Source organism: Rattus norvegicus, chromosome 11 (genome assembly GCF_021556685.1).
Source record: "Rattus norvegicus strain SHRSP/BbbUtx chromosome 11, alternate assembly SHRSP_T2T, whole genome shotgun sequence".
NCBI classification, from domain to species: Eukaryota; Metazoa; Chordata; class Mammalia; order Rodentia; family Muridae; genus Rattus; species Rattus norvegicus.
The window spans coordinates 30,583,639-30,605,599 of NC_141544.1; positions in this window are offsets into that span (position 1 = coordinate 30,583,639).

Here is a 21,961-nt window from a genome sequence, read left to right on the forward strand (position 1 = left end):
GCCTGCCTGGATGCTGCCATGCTCCTGCCTTGATGATGATGGACTGAACCTCTGAGCCTGTGAGCCAGCCCCAATTAAATGTTGTCCTTTACAAAACTTACATTGGTCATGGTGTCTGTTCACAGCAATAGACCCTAAGACAGAGTCATCTCAGTTTCTTCATAGACATTGTGGTGATTTGGATGAAGGACATTGTGATGGTTAATATTGATCGTCAGTTCGATAGGGTTTAGAATCACCATGGAAATAAATTTACGAGGGAGTTTCAAGACTTGGTTCCTTACAGCAGGAAAACCCATTCTAAGTGTAGTTGACACCATTCCAAAGGGTCCTAGACTAAGAGAAAAGAGGACATGAGCTGAGCCCATGCATATCTCTCTCTCTCTCTCTCTCTCTCTCTCTCTCTCTCTCTCTCTCTCTCTCTCTCTCTCTCTGCTCCTGTCTGTCCTTCTCTTCCTCCTCTTCTGACTGTGGATGAAATGTGACCATCTACTTTGTATTCCTTCTACCATGCCCTTCCTGCATAAGTGAACTGTACCTTCAAACTATGACCCCCAAATCAAACCTTGGTACCTTAATTTCTTTTGTCAATGATTTTATTACAGCAATTAGAAAAGTAATTGTTACAGACACTAGTAGGATGACATTTTTAAATTACCTATAGACAGTCTTCATGCAAAGTTTCATAGTTGGAAATCAGACATTGGTAGGAATCAGGGCTAGGGAAGTAGTTTAGTCTGTAAGGTGCATTCTGGGCATGCATGAAAACCTGTTGGATTCTAGAACCCACAGTAAAGTGCCAGACATAGTAGCGAATACCTATAATTCTAGAATTATGGATGAATGAAGGTTGAGGATTCCTGGGGTTCAGTGGCTGGTCGCTCTAGCCTAAGGGTGAGCTTCAGGCCAATAAGAAAAGTAGGCAGCTGATGTCCACAAGAATGACACCTGAGTTTGTCCTCTGGCCTCCACATAACGTGTGTGTGTGTGTGCGTGTGTGCGTGTGTGCGTGTGTGCGTGTGTGCGTGTGTGCGTGTGTGCGTGTCTCTGTGTGTCTCTGTGCGTGTCTGTGCGTGTCTGTGCGTGTCTGTGCGTGTCTGTGCGTGTCTGTGCGTGTCTGTGCGTGTCTGTGCGTGTCTGTGCGTGTGCGTGTCTGTGTGTATCTTCACCCAAAGGAAGCCAGGAACAGACTGAGCATCCCCAGGCAGCTAGGAGGAGGGTCTCCAAGCCCACCCCCCAAGTGACACACTTCCTTCACACATGCACAGATGTTTAAACTGGATCTAAAATAGAACCAAGAGTTCTAAGATCTGAGCTTGTGAAGCTCATGCCTCAGTAATATGAGGCTGGCAAGGTGGTTCAGTAGGTTGAAACACATGTGTGTGCTCTCACCCGCACCTGCAGACACATAAGTAACCCCCATCCCCCAGCACAGAAATGTTAAGATTCTACAAAAAAATTGTCTATTTTGACTTGTTTGTAAAACCATTTTAGCACTTGATTATTTTATGTGTGTATGTTTGAGGGGGCTGTCATTGTCCATGTCGGGGGTTAGATGACAACTTTGGGAACTTTCGTTTCCCTTCTCTACCATGTGGGCCCTGGGAGTTAAACTCAGGTCCTCAGTCTTAGCAGCAATAGCGGCAAGTGCTTTAACCTGCTCAGCCTCATATTACGCTGCTGAAGGGTACACCTCACAAGCTCAGATCTCGGGGCTCCCGTTCTATTTTAGATCCAGTTTAAACATCTGCACAGAAAACCACAAGTACAACTTGTTATCCTCATAATGGTAAGCAAAAGTGATTCATTGTAGCAACGGAGAACTATGACTCTATGTCCCTCTCACTGTGGCTAACTTCCAGAGAGTTCTTGTGGTTTATATGCCCGCCACTTACAGTCCTTCGGTCTTCATGAGATCATCATGCCCCCAGATGTCACCTCATGTAGTTGCTGCACGTGCTCTAAGCAATAAATCGTGGATATGAAAAGTCTCTTGTTTAGCTGTTAATCCCAAGAAAATGTGTATGCAGCTCTGGGCTCTGCTGGCCTCCTGTGCACTAGGTAAACCGGATAACCAAGCTTATTATAATTGCGCCTTAATTAAAGTAAATAAATAATGAGCGAGGGCCCAAGTGTCTCTGATTCATCTTCACAGTTGAAAAGTACAGACTGGCTTAGAGCCTGGATCTCCAGATACTGATTCCTGTGTAGAGATCGGAGAGCTCAGAGGGAATTTCCTTTTAGTTCTGGGTTTTAAATGTGAGTTGACAGACTAGCAGAATTCTACTAAATTATCCTGAATAAAAGCATACACACTGCCTGAATCCATGGGGCACCGACTGTATAAATAAACATCACGAGTAGGAAACAAACAAGTCTCCAGTTTCAGGACTCCTCTGCCCATAAACTGAAGAATGGGCCTCGCCCTCCTTTGCAGCTTAACATGAGATTCTTTTGCTTAGAAAATTAACTTTGCGGAGTAAGGTTGGAAACCCAGCCAAGGGACAAAAGTCGTAGGAATATGCCACTCCGTTTTATTTTTAGCTACCATTTTAGCAGCTCGTATTGAAACACGTAATGATAAGGAAGTGTTACCCGTAAGCCGCCATCATTCGCTCGCCGCAAGAGACCCCTCATTTGCCTTTGCATTAATTGTACATCTTTCAGATCTTCCTAAATCAACGCCTATGCTAAATGACTACTCAAATCAAGCCCGGGCTTACATCTGCATCCTGTCTGGTCCAGTCTGAAAGCCTGCAGACTCGGCTGTCTACATTTCTGTATCACTCCAGAGTCTGGCTGGAAGCCGGGGGCTTCTTCAGCCCCAGTGGCTGGCAAGCAACCCCTTACTGAGCGGCTCTCTCACGTGCATTAAAAATAGCTAATAGGATGGACGAACACATATCAAACTACAGGACAGCCCCTGTGCCTGGGATTAGGAGAGCAGAGGGGACCATGCGACAGAGGACGACACTCATATTTAGAAGTGATTTTCTTTTCAAAAAAAAAAAAAAACTTACTTTTAATCAACACAGACTAATCGTGCATGTTCACGAAGTACCATGTGACATTCACTTCAATACATTTACACTATTTAGAGCAAGGTAAATTTGCATATCATCACTCATCACTCAATTATTTCTTTGTGTTCCCGGTACTCTAATGGTTCTAAACCTATGGGTTGGGACCACTAGAAAACACACATTTGCAATGGTCTTAGACACTGGGACACCTCTCAGCGCAAAATTTACAGTTACAAAATGGCAATGATACCAAATGTACCGTTAGGACCTCCCAAGACCATCGGAAATTGGCGTTTTCTGATGGTTGCAGCCCGTGGGTCAGGAACTGCTGTGACCTACTCAGTATTTTGAAATATATCAATTGTTGTCAACCAGAAAGAATAGTCCAACTTGATTATTTATCCTAGACGTGTCAGTGGAACCCCCACAAGGCAGCACAGCAGGCAAATGATTCTATCTGTAATAGAGCTGCCCTCTCCTGCCTGGCTTTCCTGGGACACACATTCTAAGTCCTTGGCTTGGCTCAGACTGTGCTATCTTGTTTCTTCCTAGGCCATAATTTTCACACTAATATTACAATAAGTTTCAGATTCAAAACTAGCTTTTGTCAAACTCTTCTGCCTTGGCTATATTTGGTATACCTTTTAATTGATTGATTGATTCATTCATTCATTCATTCCCCTATCCACTTGAATAAATACCTTTATTTCTAATTTGTTTGTTTACTATTTATTTAATTATCTGAAAAGCTCTGGTGTTTTTCACACTGTAGGCAAGTGCTCTACCACTGAGCTGCACTCCTCAGCTGAGTAAATGCCTTCTCTGGTAGACAAGGCCATGGTGCTCCCTAGTTGATGAGAACACCACCCTCAGTACGGTTTTCAAAACAGGACTGTGGTTCATGTGTCATTTCTCTGTACCTATTACTCATTCCATGATGAGGAGTCTGGGCTCACGTTTTCCTTGGCCTCCATCTAGGAACATTCTAGAGGAGGTGTCCAGAGACTTCCTCCTCCTGAAGGAGGCATAGGGATAGAGTAGGTAGAGAGTCAAAACCAACCATGACCTAAGCAATAAAAAAATGCCTTTGCGTAAAGTTTCTGTCTTGTAAAACTTGATATCTCTTATCTACCAACGTGCCAAAGTCCAGCTCTGCACACGACACAGCCGAAGCTGACAGAATAAACTTTGCGACACTCAAAAGTCAAGCTTGATCACTATGACTGTTCCTTCCGTTTTGTCAATGAAGCAATGATAATAGAAAGTTGGTTTTCTTTAATACAATGAAAGCAGGAGAGCTAGAAAAATCTCCTCATGAGTGTCTGTCTATATATTACCATTCCTAAAAAGTTGTTCTCTCCTTGTAATAAAATGCTTTTTCCTAGTAAGTGACCTGCTGTAAACTTTCACCCTGTCAAACATTTCTAGCAGGTGACCGATTTACTTCTGTTGGATCAGAAACATGCTACAGTTTGAGTAAGATGTTCTTCGAGTAGAGGAATGTACTTCCGTGTGCCTTGTAGCAGCTAGTAAGCAGGTTTTTATGTTGTAGCCACTTGTAATGTGCATTGTAAGTTTGTGGGAGGAAATGACATCCATGATTCTCAATATTGTACCCTTAGAAATCACCATTTTAAGTGGAGTCATGTTTAATTACAGCTTTTTGTTTTTTGTTTTTAAACAGGTTCCTGCATGCTCTGTTTTCTGCAAGACACAGTCTAACACCTATTATATGAGGGCTGAAAAAGTCCCAGGAATGAAACTTGCTGCTCCTTTCCTTGCTTTCCTTCTTGGCCTCTGTTCCTGTCAGAGGAGTTTCACTTCTCTAGGTCATCCTCTCTGACCTTCTAAGCTTGTCTTCTATTCCACTTCCTATTACTTCTCTCAAACTTGGCCACCAGCCGGGTCCTTCCTTTTTCTTCTCTAGCAATGAAATTTATACACTCAGCATGTATGTATGTATGTATGTATGTATGTATGTATGTATGTATGATGTATGTATGCATGCATGTATGTATGTTGTACACATATTTATACATATTTTTTCAGTCAGGTGTTGGTAGCATGTGCTTGTAATCGTAACACTGGTGAAACAAAGGGGAATCTCTGGGCATAAGGGCCAGCCAGCCTAACTAACCTAGCAAGTAAGGTTCAAGTCAGTGAGAAACCCTGTTTCACAAAGAGAGGGATGTTACCTGACAAACGACAAAAGGTTGATCTCTGTTCCACACATAGCACATATCTCCTCCTGTACACACACACTCTCACACACTCACACACACTCACTCACACTCTCACACTCTCACACTCACACTCTCACACTCACACTCTCACACTCTCACACTCTCACACTCACACTCTCACACTCACACTCTCACACTCTCACACTCACACTCTCACTCACTCACTCACTCTCACACTCACACTCTCACTCACTCACTCACTCTCACTCACTCACTCTCACTCACTCACTCTCTCTCACTCACTCACTCTCACTCACTCACTCTCACTCACTCACTCTCACTCACTCACTCTCACTCACTCACTCTCACTCACTCACTCTCACTCACTCACTCTCACACTCTCACTCACACTCACTCACTCTCACACTCACTCTCACTCACACTCACTCACACTCACACTCACTCTCACTCACTCTCACTCACTCTCACTCACTCTCACTCACTCTCACTCACTCTCACTCACTCTCACTCACTCTCACTCACTCTCACTCACTCACACACACACTCACACACACTCACACACACACTCACACACACACTCACACACACTCACACACACTCACACACACTCACACACACACTCACACACACTCACACACACACTCACACACACACTCACACACACACTCACACACACACTCACACACACACTCACACACACACTCACACACCACCACCAAAAACAAAAACAAACAAAAAAACCAAAAAAGCAGTTATTAAAAATTTTCATTATTTAGTGTTCTATCTGTTAAATGCTTTTCAGCTCCTTCAAAGCAAGGATCACTTGTGCCCCCAAAGAGTTTATAGTAACTCTTCAATGTAATGGGCCAGAGTGTTAAGAAGCTGAAATTTTATTTAAAATCCATTATTGTAAAAATTGCAGGGGTTGGGGATTTAGCTCAGTGGTAGAGCGCTTGCCTAGCAAGCACAAAGCCCTGCGTTTGGTCCCCAGCTCCGAAAAAAAGAGAAAAGAAAAAAAATTGCACTACTATAAAGTTGCTGAGGAAAAGTCCATTGCTTTGTTATTACATTTTCCTAAAGCTGGAGAAAAATTAATTTTAATATAATTAGGAGCAAAATTACTTCAAAATAAAGACTAAAATTTTAAATTGGGTAAAACAGAAAAGTCACCACACTGTCCTACCTATTTCTATTTTTTGTAATTAAATAAGCGAAGTGTAGAATCTTGGGGGGGAAATGAAGCAAAAACTCGAAGGAACTAATTGTAGTATCAACAACGATACCTTTGAGTGAGCTAGTCGATCATGACAAATAGTGATGAGCAGCCAGGTCCCCATCTGAGATTTGATCATTTATTCCCACAATGGTTGGCCATGGAAGGCTATGGCTCTCCAGGATTTGCCTTAAACAGAAGGAGCTTCCTTGGGAAGAGCCCCTATTCGAAGACTGTTTAATGAATGAATAGGAAAATACAGTATAATCCATTTGCCCCAAAATTGGGTAGTTCCGAAAGGGTAGCTATCTTAGTTAGGGTTTGACTGCTGTGAACAGACACCATGACCAAGGCAACTCTAATAAGTAAGGACAACATTTAATTGGCGCTGGCTTACAGGTTCAGTCCATTATCATCAAGGCAGGAACATGGCAGCATCCAGGCAGACACCATGCAGGAGGAGCTGAGATGAGAGTTCTACATCTTCATCTGAAAGCTGCTAGCAGAATCCTGGCTTCCAGGGAGCTAGGATGAGGGTCTTAAAGCCCCCACACACAGTGCCACACCTGCCCCAACAAGGTCATACCTTTTAATAGTGCCACGCCCTGGGCTAAGCATATGCAAATCATCACAGAAGCCCAGATCCAGCACCTGTGAAGCTGGCTGAGAACTTTGTTTCAATTTTGTTGCTTCTGTCCCATCCTTCATCCTTCATCCTTTGAGAAGCCATTTTATAAGCAAGCCCCCATCTCAGAGTACTCCAGAATAGGGACTTAGACTAGTTCCACTAAAAAGCACCCACTAAACAAAAAGAAAGATAATGGCAGCTCAGACAAGTGGTGTTTTGCTATAGCTTAGATGTGGGGCGTTTCCCCTCAAAGAGATGTTGTCTAATAAATTCATGAGAGGTCGTTGGGTCATTGAGGAGTGCCCTCAACAGAGACAGAGGGATACAAGCATTCTCTTCCTGTCGATGGCTTGAGGAGTCACTGTTCATTCTATCACGGTGCTCAACCACTATTGCCCCTCAGTGTCCTCACCCATCTTGAACTTGAACTTCCAACACTGTGAGCTAAATAAACCGCTTACTTCGTAGCTACTACATGTCAGGTAGTTCACTCTAGTGACCGCAAACTGACTACTATAGACTATATAGAAGTCGATTGCACAATAGGGCTGAAGAGAGCTCAGTCAGTAAAGTGCTCCTTGCAAGAATAAAGACTTCAGTTCTTCAGATGTCCAGAGCCCATAAAAAAAAAAAATTTATATGGCAGCATGAATTTGAATCCCAGTGTTGGAAAGGTGGAAAAAGATAGATCTCCTCCTAGGCTACTTGAGCAAGTTCCAATCAAAAAAGGGATCTTAATTCCAAAAATAAGGTAGGCAGTGAAAAACAGGCAGGTCGTCCTCTGGCCTGCACACACACACACACTTGCACTGTTGGGCATGCACACAAACACACACAAAGCAACAAAGACAACCTGAGACAGGTAGGGAAATATAATAATAGTAAGAGGAACTGTACCAGAATAGAAACTGGCCTTCCATGCCAGGGAACTGATTCTTTCTGTGCAACAGTGGTTTCTGAGATTTAAAGCATGCTCAGGGATGTAAAAAGTATTTTTTACCATTCATATTTTAGCATTGGCATATTTTCTACATATATTATATTGATATTTACATTATTTAAGTATTTAAACACAGATTTTTATATGTGCTCTATTTCTTTAAAAAAAAAGAATAGATGTTTAGTTAAATTTTAGGTTGTGCTGGAATGGTAACGTATGCCTGTAATACCAGTACTTAGGAGGGGGACACAGGATCATCGTGAGTTTGGAGTCAGCTTGAATTATACAGCAAGCTCTAAGCAAGCCGGATCTATGTGGTGAGACCTTGTCTCAAAAACAAAACAACACGTGAGAGTATAGTGCAGACAATAGGGGTATCAATCCAGTCTTTTCAGAGGTCATCTTGTGAAGAAGAATGTTGCGTGTGTGTCTTGGTCACAGCAAGGGGTGTGTGTGAAGTTGGAGGACAACTAGCTGGAGACAGTTCTCTCGCCTTTCACATATGAACCCTGGGAGCTGCATTCCTTAGGCTTGTAGGCAAGAGCCTTTAACCTACTGAGCCATCTAGCTGGTTCCAAGCCACCTAAACAAGTCAAGTGGGAACTAATAGAAAATATTATTTACCAGGGCACCCCCCCCAAACTAATCAAATGAACTCTGTGGGATGGAAGGCAGGATCAATATTTCCCTCTCCTGACTGATTCTCCTTTGGCAGGCGAAATTGAACTGGAGTTGTAATTGTTAGATCTGAGCTGGAAAATGAAATGTCATCATCCGTTAACTCAAACTAATAAAACTACAGACAAATGAACGCTAAAGATTTAAGGAATGTTTTTGGTTTATTTTTTTAACCTCCAGACCGGAATATGAGTAATAGTTTTCTCTTCACTTTTTGCTTTTACTTCCTTGTGAAGCCCAGCAGTCATGTGATCTGTGCCAGGCTCTCACTGCGGGGGGAAGTAATGAGTAGCTCGCTCATTAAAAGGCCTTTTACATAAGCCACTTTCTTATCTGCTGGAATTTGAGTGAGCTCCCAGAGCTTGTATTCCCAAGTTTACACAATAATAAAACCCACACAATAACCCTCTTACTCTTCTTTTACCGGCCCATTATTCAATACTGATTAGCTTTGAAATGCAAATAGACCTATCAAATAACACGCACCAGCCTTCGAAGTGCAGAAGCTGCAATGGAGTGAAAGCTAAAACCACTGCATGTGAAGACAAAGTAACCTGTCCTAAGGCTCCTCTGAGAGCTCAATATTTCCAGGATTAGGGGCAGGATATGAAATCCTTGCACTGACTTACAGATAATCTCTGCTACATTCTTATGTTTCCAAACTCCCGATCTGCTGTGCCTTGTGGTTAACTCTTTGCTGACCACTGGCTGAACTTTCAGACTCCAAGTGTTTTCAGCATACACGTTTGTATCGTGGTGTGAGAAATACCAATCACTGTGAGAAGTTGGTTCTGTTTTCTTTTTAATACGGTCTACCTTGTTTCTCTTGCCTACACTATCACAAGTAGTATTTGTTTCACTTAAGCACAGACTAGCAACGGAGAGCATGAATAACTTTGCTATTACCTAATGCACTGTCTTCCAAGTGTTCATAAGCAGGAAGCCCACACGCATGGCCTGCCTGAGTCAGCATTGACAGGCAGGAGGTGTTAGAACAGCTAGAAGCGTAGGACGGAAACCAGAGTCTTAAAAGGAGCCAGAAGTTGAGCAAGGTCAGTGACCAAATCTTGGACAGATCACTTAAAGCAACAAAATTCCATGGGGTTGCAGTCAGGCGCCTAGGCCTAGGCCTTGTATTCTAAGGAGCGTGAAACAGAAAGATACCACCCAACACCAGTGATAGAAACAGCATCTGTTTCCACTCTAATTAATAGCACCTTCTATAACAAAGATGACAGAAAGACATCTGAATTTAGAGAAGAGACTGGTAAGTACTGAGAGCTGGGAGAGAGGAAAACATAGGACTTACCACCAAGTGGGCACATAACAAAATCTAGGGGTCTTGATCGGGTGGATGTTCTCTGCCAGTTATAGAATCAAAAGGCAGGGAAAGTCTGAAGCAACAGGCAACAGCAGAGAAATATCAAACACCCCAGACAGAATCAGCAGGTAAAGAAAAGTCTTTATTGGGGGCAAGGAAGTACACACAGGCCCAGGCATACAGAGAAAAAGACCCTCTGAAAATTAGAAGTTGGAGGGGGCACTTAGAAAGTGGGAAGATCCTGTCTCTTCTCCAGAGTTTGGGGGGAAGGGGTTGAAGCTTCTGAGAGTTTCCCCCCTATATTAAGGGGTGGTCAGTTTGAATTACAATAGAATGGTTGCTGGGCCCAGAATTGAAGTGTAACACATCCTAATTCTACCTTGAACTTATTGAATCAGTCCATCAGCATGTCCCTGCTGGGAGACAAAAGTCAACAAGACCTTTTTTAAGCTGTTATTCTTTTGTCTCAAGTTAGGAGAGCAAAGAAGTCGGCCATCTTGGAAATTTGCCCCCTTTGTTACCTCTTAGATATGCCTCTCTCTATATATATCTGTCTGTCTGTCTATTTAGACAGTATAACTCCTCATCTCTCAGACATAGATTTCCAGTTTGGGAAAATGAAATGATTTCCGGACATAGATGATAAGAATGGTCATGTTACTGTAGCAATAAAGACTACCCCTTATGGGAAAACTCCTGGTCAAGAAAATAGAATTTCTATTACAGTTGGGCAGGTTAACACCTGTCCAGTAGATCATGACTAAGAGTGTCTTTCTTAGTTTTCCTCACCTTCAAAGGCTATGCTATAGCAATAGGCTATCTGGAGTGTTTTCCTCAACTATTACCACCGAAGCATTTTAATCGTGAGAGATTAGGAAAGAAAAGCATACATTGTTCTGCCTATGGATTAAGGGGCAGGTAAACAAACACAAAACTGGCCAAGTTTGGAGATTGAGCTATCTATAAGATGTACTTCATGCTTCTGTAGTGGTTGGGCTTAGCCACAACCCTCAGCTCTTTGTGTGGTTTCGGAGGATTAAACTTGGGTCCTCATACCGGCAAGGCAAGCGCTTTACCAACCAAGCTGTCTCCCCAGCCTCAGGAAGTTGGCTTTATAAGACTAAAGTGTGGTTTTGGCCAAAAGAAGGGTCTCCTGTTATTTTTAGCTAACAGCCGCATACCAGGGGCTTCCCAGCATGCTGTGAGACATTTTGGCAGAGACTGGGATGAAGACTGGTGAGTTTCAAAGGGGTCTGAGCCAAGCATGAACGAAAGAGCAAATAGGGAGCTATTTATCTTTCTGGTAGGTACAGGCTTGCCAAGGACTTCTGTGAGCCACGGCTGAGAGTTTATGACTTCATGGTCACATAGAACATCAGAGCCATGAGTTTCATGTGTGTGTGAAACTGCTAGTGTGTACATATTGACAGTAGGGAAGCCATGTTGTCTTAGTTTCACTTCCTGCTGCTGTGATAAAATGCTCTTGACCAAAGCAATGTCAGAAAAAAAAAAAAAGGCTCACAGTTCAAGAATATAATCAACCGTGGCAAGGAAGTCAGAGCAGCGGGAACTTGAAAATGCCCCTCCCTATGACAGCCCACTCAAACCAGGAAGCAATGCATACATACTGAATCCCAGTGTGCCTTCTCTGTTTTATATAACCTGGCTCTCTAGCCTAGGGGATGGTCCTGCCCACAATCAAGATGAGTCTTCCCACAGCAATTAACTAACCTAGATATCCTTACACAACCTGCCTGAGAGGCCCGTTTCCTAGGTGATTCTAGGTGCAATTAACACTAGCCACCACACAGATCTAAGATACAACTATGCCCAAACTAGAAATCTGCATTTTTCCCAGATCTGGTCCTTCTATTCTCCAGGAATGCTATTCTTCTCGTATGCTTTTATAATTTGTTTTAGCTTTGTCTTGTTTTTGTTTCTTTTCAAAATCATTCTGGGAAAGACTAACACAATTTGTCCATGAACTTCATGGGCTCATTCGTGAAGCCAGGTTATTTTCTTTTCTACCCACCTGACTGTAATTGTTAGCAAACATGACTGCTCACTTTCAATTGGCAAAGTAATAACCCCGAGGTTCCTCTGACTGAAAACGCTCCTCCCGACATGTACCCGTGCTGTTCTGTTGCTAGCCTCTGATGCAAAGGGCAAAGTTCCTTATCTGATCGGTGAAGTCAGACGGCAGAGGTTCAAATTCCAACGTTGCCTTTCTCTTGATATATTACTCCTGACGGTCTCACATATAAGTCAAATAAGAATTTTTCAGAAGGCAGTGGTTATTATTGGATGAATAATACATGCTACTTTCATGGTTAAGATTATCCGGCGAGTACTTATGAACTAAGCAAATTAGAGGTCTTGATATTATTGGGGGAAAAAAGCACACAGTAGATGCCATTCTGGGTAGTCCATACAGTAAGTTATTATTCCATGTTTTAATCCATAGTTGTTGGCCTCTAGCTTTATAACCTGCGACCCAGAAAAAGATGAATAGTAAACACAGCTATGCTTGAAGAAGTGTTCAACAGAGGCCTGCATGTGAACAACCAGTACATTTTACCCACTTTATTCATTAAATAATTCTGTCAAAATTGGTAATCATTGCTTTCAAGGATCAATTAAAATTAATCCAAAAGCTGCACATGGTGTCAGACTGTTGGTTACAGTCTAAACACTTAGTTGGCAGAAGGAAGGGAGTTGTATATCTAAAGATAGCCTGGGCTACATAGTGAAACCATCTCAGGAAAGAAAGAAACAAACACCATAGCTTTCAGGAAGTTTTGTACATTGATAAAGAGGTCATCAAACATGTCAAACCACTAAAATGAGAGATTCTTAGTCTCAAAGGCGTAGGCAAAGTAAAGCAGGTCCTTGAAAATATAATACTTGAAATGTCATTGCCAACCTATCTTTAGAAGTTCGTGAATTCTTCCTAGGAACTTAGTCTACCAATATATGTGTGTTATACTGTGTGTGTGTGTGTGTGTGTGTGTACAAAGATACTTATTATAGTGAAAGGTGTGTGTGTTTGTGTGTTCCTAACCATTGTTCATAAGGGCAGAGGAAATAAAACAACTTCTATTTATTTATTCATTCTTAAACAAGGTCTCATGTAACCTTTGACGGCCCTCAATTCAATCTGGACCTCAGGATAGCCTTGAACTCCCAAAACTTCTACTTCTGACTCCTTATTGTGGAGATCACAGGTGTGTGACACCTTTGCAGGCAAAGGGAATGCTTATTTGTGTTGTCTTAAACCATGGAGAAGTGAAACATGGAAGGAATTATTTAATGATATTGTGCACTTCCTCAATTCGCATTTTCTGACCTAATCTTACTAGACTGTATAAGGGCCATGACTTGTACAAAATAAAATAGAACATAGTGGCACATACCTGTGATCCCAGCGTGTGGGAAATGAGAGGAGACCAAGGCAGGATGGCAATGACATAATAAACATTTGTTTGTTTGTTTTATTTTTTAATGTTGTATAAGCTGGTATAAGATGATTCAGTGGGTAAAGGTGCTTGTCACCAAGCTTGATGACCTGAGTTTGATCTCTGAAACTCACATGGCGAAGGAGAGAACAAACTCCCGTAAGTTGCCCTCTGACTACATATGGTGTACACACACACACACACACACACACACACACACACACACACACACAAACACACAAACACACTAAAAACAGCTTTAAAAAGCTGAAAGAGGTTGTGGTGCTTTAAATGGCCCCCCATAGGCTCATATATTTGGACGTTTGGTCCTTAGTCACTAATTAGTGGAACCGTTTCAGGAAGTATTAAAGGTGTAATCCTGTTGGTGTTTCACTGGGGCTCAAACTGGGCCAATGCCAGGCCCAGTCTCTGGCTTTCTCAGCCTCCAACTTGTAGATTAGGATATAAGCACTTATCTATTGCTCCAGCACCACGTCTGCCTGCCCGCCCGCCCGCCCGCCCGCCCGCCTGCCTGCCGCCACTCTCCTAGCCATGATGGTCATGGATCCGCCCTCTGAAACTGTTAAGTAAACCCCTAGTGAAATGCTGTCTTGGTCAGATTTACTATTGCTGTAATGAAATACCATTACCAAAGCAACTTGGGGAGGAAAGGGTTTATTTCACTCACAGTTCCATAAAACAGATCATCATCGAAATCAGTGAGGGTAGGAACTCACACAGGGTAGGAACTTGGAGTCAGGAATTGATGCAGAGGCTGTGGAGGGGAGTGGGGGTGCCACTTACTGGCTTGCTCCTCATGGACTGCTCAGCCTGCTGTCTTACAGAACCCAGGAGCAGCCTAAGGGTGGCACCACCCACAATAAGCTGGCCCCTCCCATCAATCAATTAATGTAATTAGAGTAATTAAGAAAATACTCTAAAGGCTGGCCCACAGCCTGATCTAATGGAGGCATTTCCTCCTCTCTGATGACTATAGTTTGTGTCAAGGTGACATAAATCTAGCCAGCAGGAATGCTTTCTTCGCTAAATTGCCTTGATCACGGTGTCTCTTCACAGCAATCCTATGGTAACTAAGATGGAAATAATCAAAATCAAAACAGAGAAAAAGATGAAAATTAGTGTAATTAGAAGCCAGTCCTGGTGACAATTATGTTCTGATACCCCAGAGGTTGAGGCAGGGGGATTACATGTCCTGTGCAGTTTGTCATCTTCTACTGTTCTTGGATCATCCCATGGAAGTAAGCTAGCGACAATGCCTTCTTGTCATATTCCCACACATGAGGGAGTGTCTTGGAGGGGATCCTACGGCCCTGTACACTACTGAGTGACTACAGCCCTTGCCTGCAGCTGGAATTCAACAGAAGAAAAAAACCTTACCAAGACTGTGAAACTGAGCCACTCCCAGATTCCTGATCCTTAGAACTATGCACAGCAATAAAGGCTTGTTACATTAAGTGGCTGATAGTTCCAGTAATTTGTTTTGCTGTGATAGATACATAAAACAAACCTCCAAAAGGGAAATAGAATATGATCCAAAGATAACATATATCGGGGCCCAGGAATAATACAGTCAGATGAGATGTTATTCAGAAATAAAAGCAGATATTTTCTTAGGTGAAAACGTTAGGCCCAGCGAGATCCATTAACAAGACCCATTGCACTTGCTAAGGAAACCAGCCAACTAAGATAAAGGTCAACTTTAAAAAGCACTCAAGAAAGAAGACTTGGTGATAACATTGAATGTTTTCAGTTGGAAAGCTGCTGCTAAGCTGCTATGTAAACTGTATTTACTTATTTTTGGCTATGTAAACTTTAATACCGAAAAGAAAACAAGCATTAAAGGCAAGACAGTGCATAAGCAACAATAATGTAAATAACAGAGTTAAGAAATTCTTAGGAGCACTGAATCTCTAAATTGTTTCCTAGAGTATTCTTCATTTCGTTCACCTAAGATCTCGTTAGACATTAAAGAGAAGTTTTATTATCCACTGCTTATGGAAATGTGAACTGGTACAACCAGTATGGAAACCAATATGGAAACATCAAGAAAAAATACTAAAACCAGAAAGTAGGGTAAAAAGATATAACCCTGGTACCTACTCTGTTCATACAGCCTAGGGACTGTAAGGCAGTATACCATGGGTAAACCTGAGATCCATGGTAGATAGGAAATGGATAATGATGAATGGATAAAGACTCGTAGTACCTACAGAGAACGGAAATTTTACGCAGCCGTATATAAAAATGAAATAGGGAGATTTGCAGGAAATGAATGTAACTAGAAATCATATTAAGTGAAATAAGACAGATTAAGAAAGGCCAACACTGGAGCCGGGGAGATAGCTGCAGAGCTATTTTTTAATAATTTTAATAAAAGTAATGTTCTCACTTTCCATTTTACACCTTCATGTTTTGCATGCATGTTTCCCCTAAGGATCGCAGGGTTATGGTAAGCCTCTGAAGCGAAGAAACCACACCTTGGTGCTTCCCCACATCAGAGCATTTGCTCCTTGGGGAATCCAGCTTCTTTGTCTTTCAAAGACATTCTGGGAACACTAAGAAATATTCCCCACCATCAACTTGATCTAGTAACACTTTTACATATGCGCTTATTACTTGCATAACAAGGATGATTTTAAGCAGTTAGAGAGAATGCTGAAAGCACTCACTCCCATTTTCTCTAAAGTGAAGGCAACAGTTAAGTTCTGCAAAAGAGTTAAAAGAAAAACATTCATTACGTCTGCAGGGCCAAAACAGAAGTAGAGGTCAGTGTAAGCCTGTCACCCAACAGCCACCTGTGTTATTTGTAAAGCTCAGCATATAGCTTACATAGTTCCCATAATTCCCTTCGAGTTACACTCTTGTTAGGAGTATTGTGGACAGATTTATGGAGCTGTGGGTTATGACGGGTGTGGAGAGAGCTAGGGACGATGGCACAGCACAGAATGACCTATGCATTAGCAGGAACTGCTTCCTGTTGTTCATGCCTTCCCATGTGCCCCCTGACGTTGCCACTTGGATGTGGCCCAATCAACTTCCTTTCCAACCTTTGCTATGACATTCACTTTGGGAAGAGGAGAATTGACCAGATATTTTTGGTAAATCAGACTCTTAAAAAATGCTGACACGAAAGACGCCGATTAAATGATTGCAAAGCTAGAATGGTTTAAATTCTCACAGATAATCACATCATCATCTTGTGACGTTCTCCCTGTTCCATGGGTCGGGGAGGAAGCAAAAGAGGATAAATAGCTGGCTATCCTCAGCGGTGTTTAGCACCTTGAACCACTCAGACACACTTCCACTCTCACTTGTCTTTATATCATTAATAACAGATTTAATTCACTGCAAATGACATTATTTGTACCAAGTCATTCTCACTGTGGTAAAACTACAATACTGTTATGGTGGCTTGGATGACTGTTTGAAGGGTTCCCAGAGGCTCATATATTTGAATGCCTGGTTCGCAGTTAGTGGAACTCTTTGGGAAGGATTGGGTGGTGTTGGCAAAGGTGTGTCACTGGGAATGGACTCTGAGTTTAGAAAGCCCATGCCAAACCTAACACTCCTCTCTCCTCCAACCATACTTCCCCCCAACCGCCCATTTCTACCTTTCAGGTCAGATGTAAGCTCTTAGCTACTGCTCCAATACCATGCCTGACTACTTCCACAGTCATGACAGCCAGAGGCCCACCCTATGGAACTATAGGCAAGCACCCATCTAAATGCTTTCTTCAATAAGTTGCTATAGTCGTGGTGTCTCCTCGCAGCAATGGACTACATACTGAGCACATTTCAAAAACTAATTCATTGTTTTTAAAATTACATTAAAATTACATTTTCTCAGTCAATAATTCCCTGCTTAAAAACCGGAGGGGAAGGGTTTGACCACTTGGCCTACCTCTTGCCCCATACTCAGGGCAGGGCATTTTTCTGCTCCTGACAGCTGTCTGTGCTCAGATCTTCACATTTGGTCACAGTGCCCTTTTTTTTTCCAGGACACTGATCTTGAGAGCTATTCCCCATGGTCTGAACATTAGTTAGCTCCAAGGGGAGGATGAGCACATTTAAAGTCACTGGTTATTCTGTGCCAGCACACACATTACAAAGACAGAGGTACTCTGCCTTTCACTGCTCTTTTTGTGAATGCTTTTGATCTGTGTGATGCACAGTGATGGCTGCTTGTGTGCAGCTCTGCAAACGGAACTCTGAGAACCCACTGAGTATAGCTCCAATTTCAAGTGTCCATATCCGGAGCAGCTGTACAGACATTGCTATTATTAGCACTGTTGGCACCAAGCCCTTTAAACTGTGAAGTAGGGTTCGTTCAGAAGGCTCAGTGGGTAAAAAATGGACCTTGCCATCAAGCCTACTCGCCTCAACTTGAACCTCAGAAGTCAGATGGAAGAGAATTGACTCCCACAAGTTGTCCTCTGACTTACACATGTGCATTGTAATACATGCACCCCCACACACTCATGCACGAAATAAAGAAATGTGAAAAAGAGTTAATGAAATAAAATTTGAAGCAGAGTCCTGTTTCCAGGTGGCCACTCTCAGAAGTTGACTCTCTTCTGACCCTCCAGCCACCATTTCCCGAGTGCTGGCATTATAACCTATGAGTCACCAAGACATTTTATAAAGTGCTGGGAATTGAACCCAGGGAATGTGTATGCCAGGAAGCATTTTCCCATCTGAGTTGCATCCCTGGTCGAATGCATTCCTTTGATTATGGCTGGTGAGTGTAATCACTGAGAAGTGACTGAATCATGGGGTCTGACTTAATCCATGAATTACTACATTAATGGATTCAAAGCTTCATGGTGTTTAGGGGGCTGTGATACTGGTAAACTTTCAGAGTGGGGTCTCCCTGGCAAAACTGAGCCACAGGGTATATATTTCTGAGTTCTCTATCTTGTCCTGGGCCCCTCTGTCTTTGATATCTTGCTCTTCATCCCCACGGGTCCACAGCAGTGAAACTGGCCAACCATGGGCAAAACCGTCTGAAACCGTGAGCCAACGTAGAACTTTAACCTTTTAAATTGCCTTTCAAGATATTTTGTCACAAAGGCAACATATTGATAATAAATCTTGCCTCTTCTCTATGTCACAGATTCTCTGATTTACTAATAATACAATGGAGAAGACAGGCTGTCTTAGAGTTTGCATTGCTGTGAAGAGATACCACGACCAAGGCAATTCTTCTTATAAAGGACAGCATTTAATTTAGACTGACTTACAAGTTCTGAGGTTCAGTCCATTATCCTCAAGGCAGAAAGCTTGGTGGCATCGAGGTAGGCATGGTACTGGAGCATCTGAGAGTTCTACATCTTTATCCAAAGAAAGCCAGGAGCAGATTGTATATCACACTGGCCAGATCGGAGCATACATATGAGATCTCAAAGCCCTGTCTTCACAGTGACACACTTCCTCTAAAGCTACCCCTCCTCCAACGAGGTCATACCTACTAATAGTGCCACTCCCATGGGCTAAGCATATTCAAACTAACACAGTGGCTACCATACAGTGGGGATATAAAGCCACATGAGGGGAGGGGGGCACTAAACTAAGTACACCAATTAGTCACTTTATCCAACCAATCCAGCTAATGGTACCTGCTCAAATGGGCAGAGTCTACTAAAAACCAGGTAAATGAGAGCAGGGCAGTTGGTTTCTCCACATTATCTAAAATAAATAGGTAAGAAAAAATGTTTCAGAGGCAAAAGTATCCACATTAACAATGGCTCTTCTTTTGTGTCTGTGCTGGCAGCATGGTGCTATCCTCTCTCACCATTGGTAAAGGAATATCCATGGAGCACCGTGATTTCCGTATGGTGCTCCCTCTCTACAGCTCCTGGTGTCTAGAAGTTTGTAGACTGAACATTACGCTGACATCACCAAATTCATAGACATCAACTAGTATTTTCCCCCATTCTCCTCTTGTGTAGATAATGAACTATGGAATTAAAGTTGTTACACTCAGAAATTGGACTCAGCAGTATTTTTCAAAACAATAAACAGAAAATAATTTCAGCCATTATCCATGAATAGTGTATAGTATAGTATTATTTATGACTCTTCTCATGGTCTCCTAGAGGAGGATTATACACTATCACAACCTGGCCAATCACAAATGTTCTGTGACATTGCCCCTGACGATGACCACCTTCCCCTCCTGGGATGCTGAGATTTCTATAATCAGTATAGTCTCATGAAGGCTAATTCTCATGGTCAACTTGATTGGATTAAAAGTATCTAGAGGATCAGGCAAGCACACCTCTGAGTGTGATTGTGATGAGGGCTCTGACTGGGGGATGGGACTCATCCTCTGAGGATTCTTAGTACGAAGAGATCATTGGGAAGTGGCGAAAGGTAGGAAGTGTGGCCTTGTGGGAGGAAGTAGGTCACAGAGAACATGTCCTACGACTGTATCTTCTTTCCATCAAGTAGTAAAGAACAACTTCCTTCCATCACACACTCCTAAGGCCATGATGTTTCCACTCAAGTGACTCTATGATCCAAAGTTGAATCCTTGATGCCAGGAACCCTGGGGTCCTCCTCTCTATACTGCAGCCTAGTTAATGTGTTTTGGGCATGGGGCAGTGGGAGTCTTGTGTAATTTTGGTCCTTACCCTGGATGCTGAGGACTTTGCCCGGGGACCTCTGCTCGCCTCTGAGTGAATTCACCAGTCCCTGCACTGCAGTCTAAAGCCTGTCCTATTCCTCTCCCTGGGGTCAGCCCAGAACTGAAGTTAGGGTGGCTCTCAGCTTCCTCTGCTCCCTCCGATCTCCCTAAGACGCATCTCCCCCAAGAAAGTCCTTTATTCATACTTTGGATCAACATCAATTTCTATTTTCTATTTACTTTTTAATAAAACATGTTGTAACTGGCATGTAAGGTTTAAAATTATCATAGTCATGAGACAAAATATAATCTTTTCATAGATACATGCTGTGTGTGACATTTCAGTCCATAACTATGTAACAATTCAAAGTGAAAACTTTCTAAATATATTCTTCTGGCTTGTGGGGAAAAAAAGCCAAAAAGTCTGTAAGTAGATCACTATGTTTTCTATCAGTCATCATTCACAGAATACATGTAGTGATTCCTCCTTGACCACAAAGAAGAACATCTCCCTGTTACAGCATAAAGTCTGTTAACCCAGAAATCTAAGTCCTGAGTCAAAAGTCTTCATCTTCCCCAGAGGCAGGAGTGGTGAACTGTTCTCACTCATTTTATACTGTTTTTTATTTCTTTCAGTGTTTTGGTAACATAGTAGCAATTGTGGATACTGTTTCAACAGTTTCTTTTCTTAGGCTGGAAAATCTTCCTCTTGCAGTCATCGGTACTACTATGCTAGAAACTGATAGCAGGAAGGAAGAATTCCAGCTGTCTGACAAGAGTTAGGGGGGAAAACAAGTGTAGTATCATTTTACATCTACTGAACTGGGAGTCCTATGATTGTTTTACTTACTTAACAAACACAATGTAAAATAAAATAGGTTAATAGGTTATCATGTTATTCTGGTAGGAAAATTAGGTGCTTTAGCAGCAACGAGTTCATAATTCACCTGATTTACAAAAGGTATCCTCCTCCCTCTAGGGCTCGCTCCCTCCCTTCTCCATTTTTACAATGGTGTCTTGGTTATACTGTTAGCAGAGAGGGTACTGTAAAAATTACTCTTGTCCTTGGGGATACTTCCTGTAGAACTCCTTCCCAAAGTATAAGACAGGTAGAGGGGTTCTCATCACCATCATCACCATCACCATTTTGTATTGATTCTTTTCGAGTTTCACATCATGCACCCCAGTCCCATTCACCTCCCCATCCCCTCATATCTACCCTTCCCTTGGAACCTATCCCCTGAAATGAAACACACACACACACACACACACACACACACACACACACACGGCATAGGAAGCATCCCATTGTGGAAGCTGTATTGTGTCAGAGCATGTCCCACAGTATGTTCCTCTGTCTACACACATCCCCTTGCAATGACTCATTGGTCTGGTTCAAGGTCTCTAGCCTCTGTGACACCATCACTATTTGCTCCTTATCAGGACTCCTCCCAGTTATCCTGTTGTTGGCTTATCTCATAGAGATCCTACAGCTTTGGATCAGCAGGAGTGGCCTTTTCACGGTCCCAACAGTTCACAGATGGTATAGAGCCAACTTAGAGCCCTAGAACTGGGCCTGAGTGGTAACTAAGCTGCTCAACACTCGGACTCTCTGTCATCTGCATCACCAGGGTGAGCTCTTCAGCAGTGCTCTGGCTAGGCCACCAATCAAATGGTGCCTTCAGGAGGTGCCGTCCACTCCCTTCTCTCAGGCCCTCAGGGCCAGCTCACCTACATCCAAACCTCCAGAGTCAGCTTCACCATGCTGCCAAGTCAAGGTGCTGGGCCCACTCTCCCAGGAGCTGTAGCCTGCGAGGGTCTGGGCCAGCTCTTCCGCTCTCCTACCACAAGGG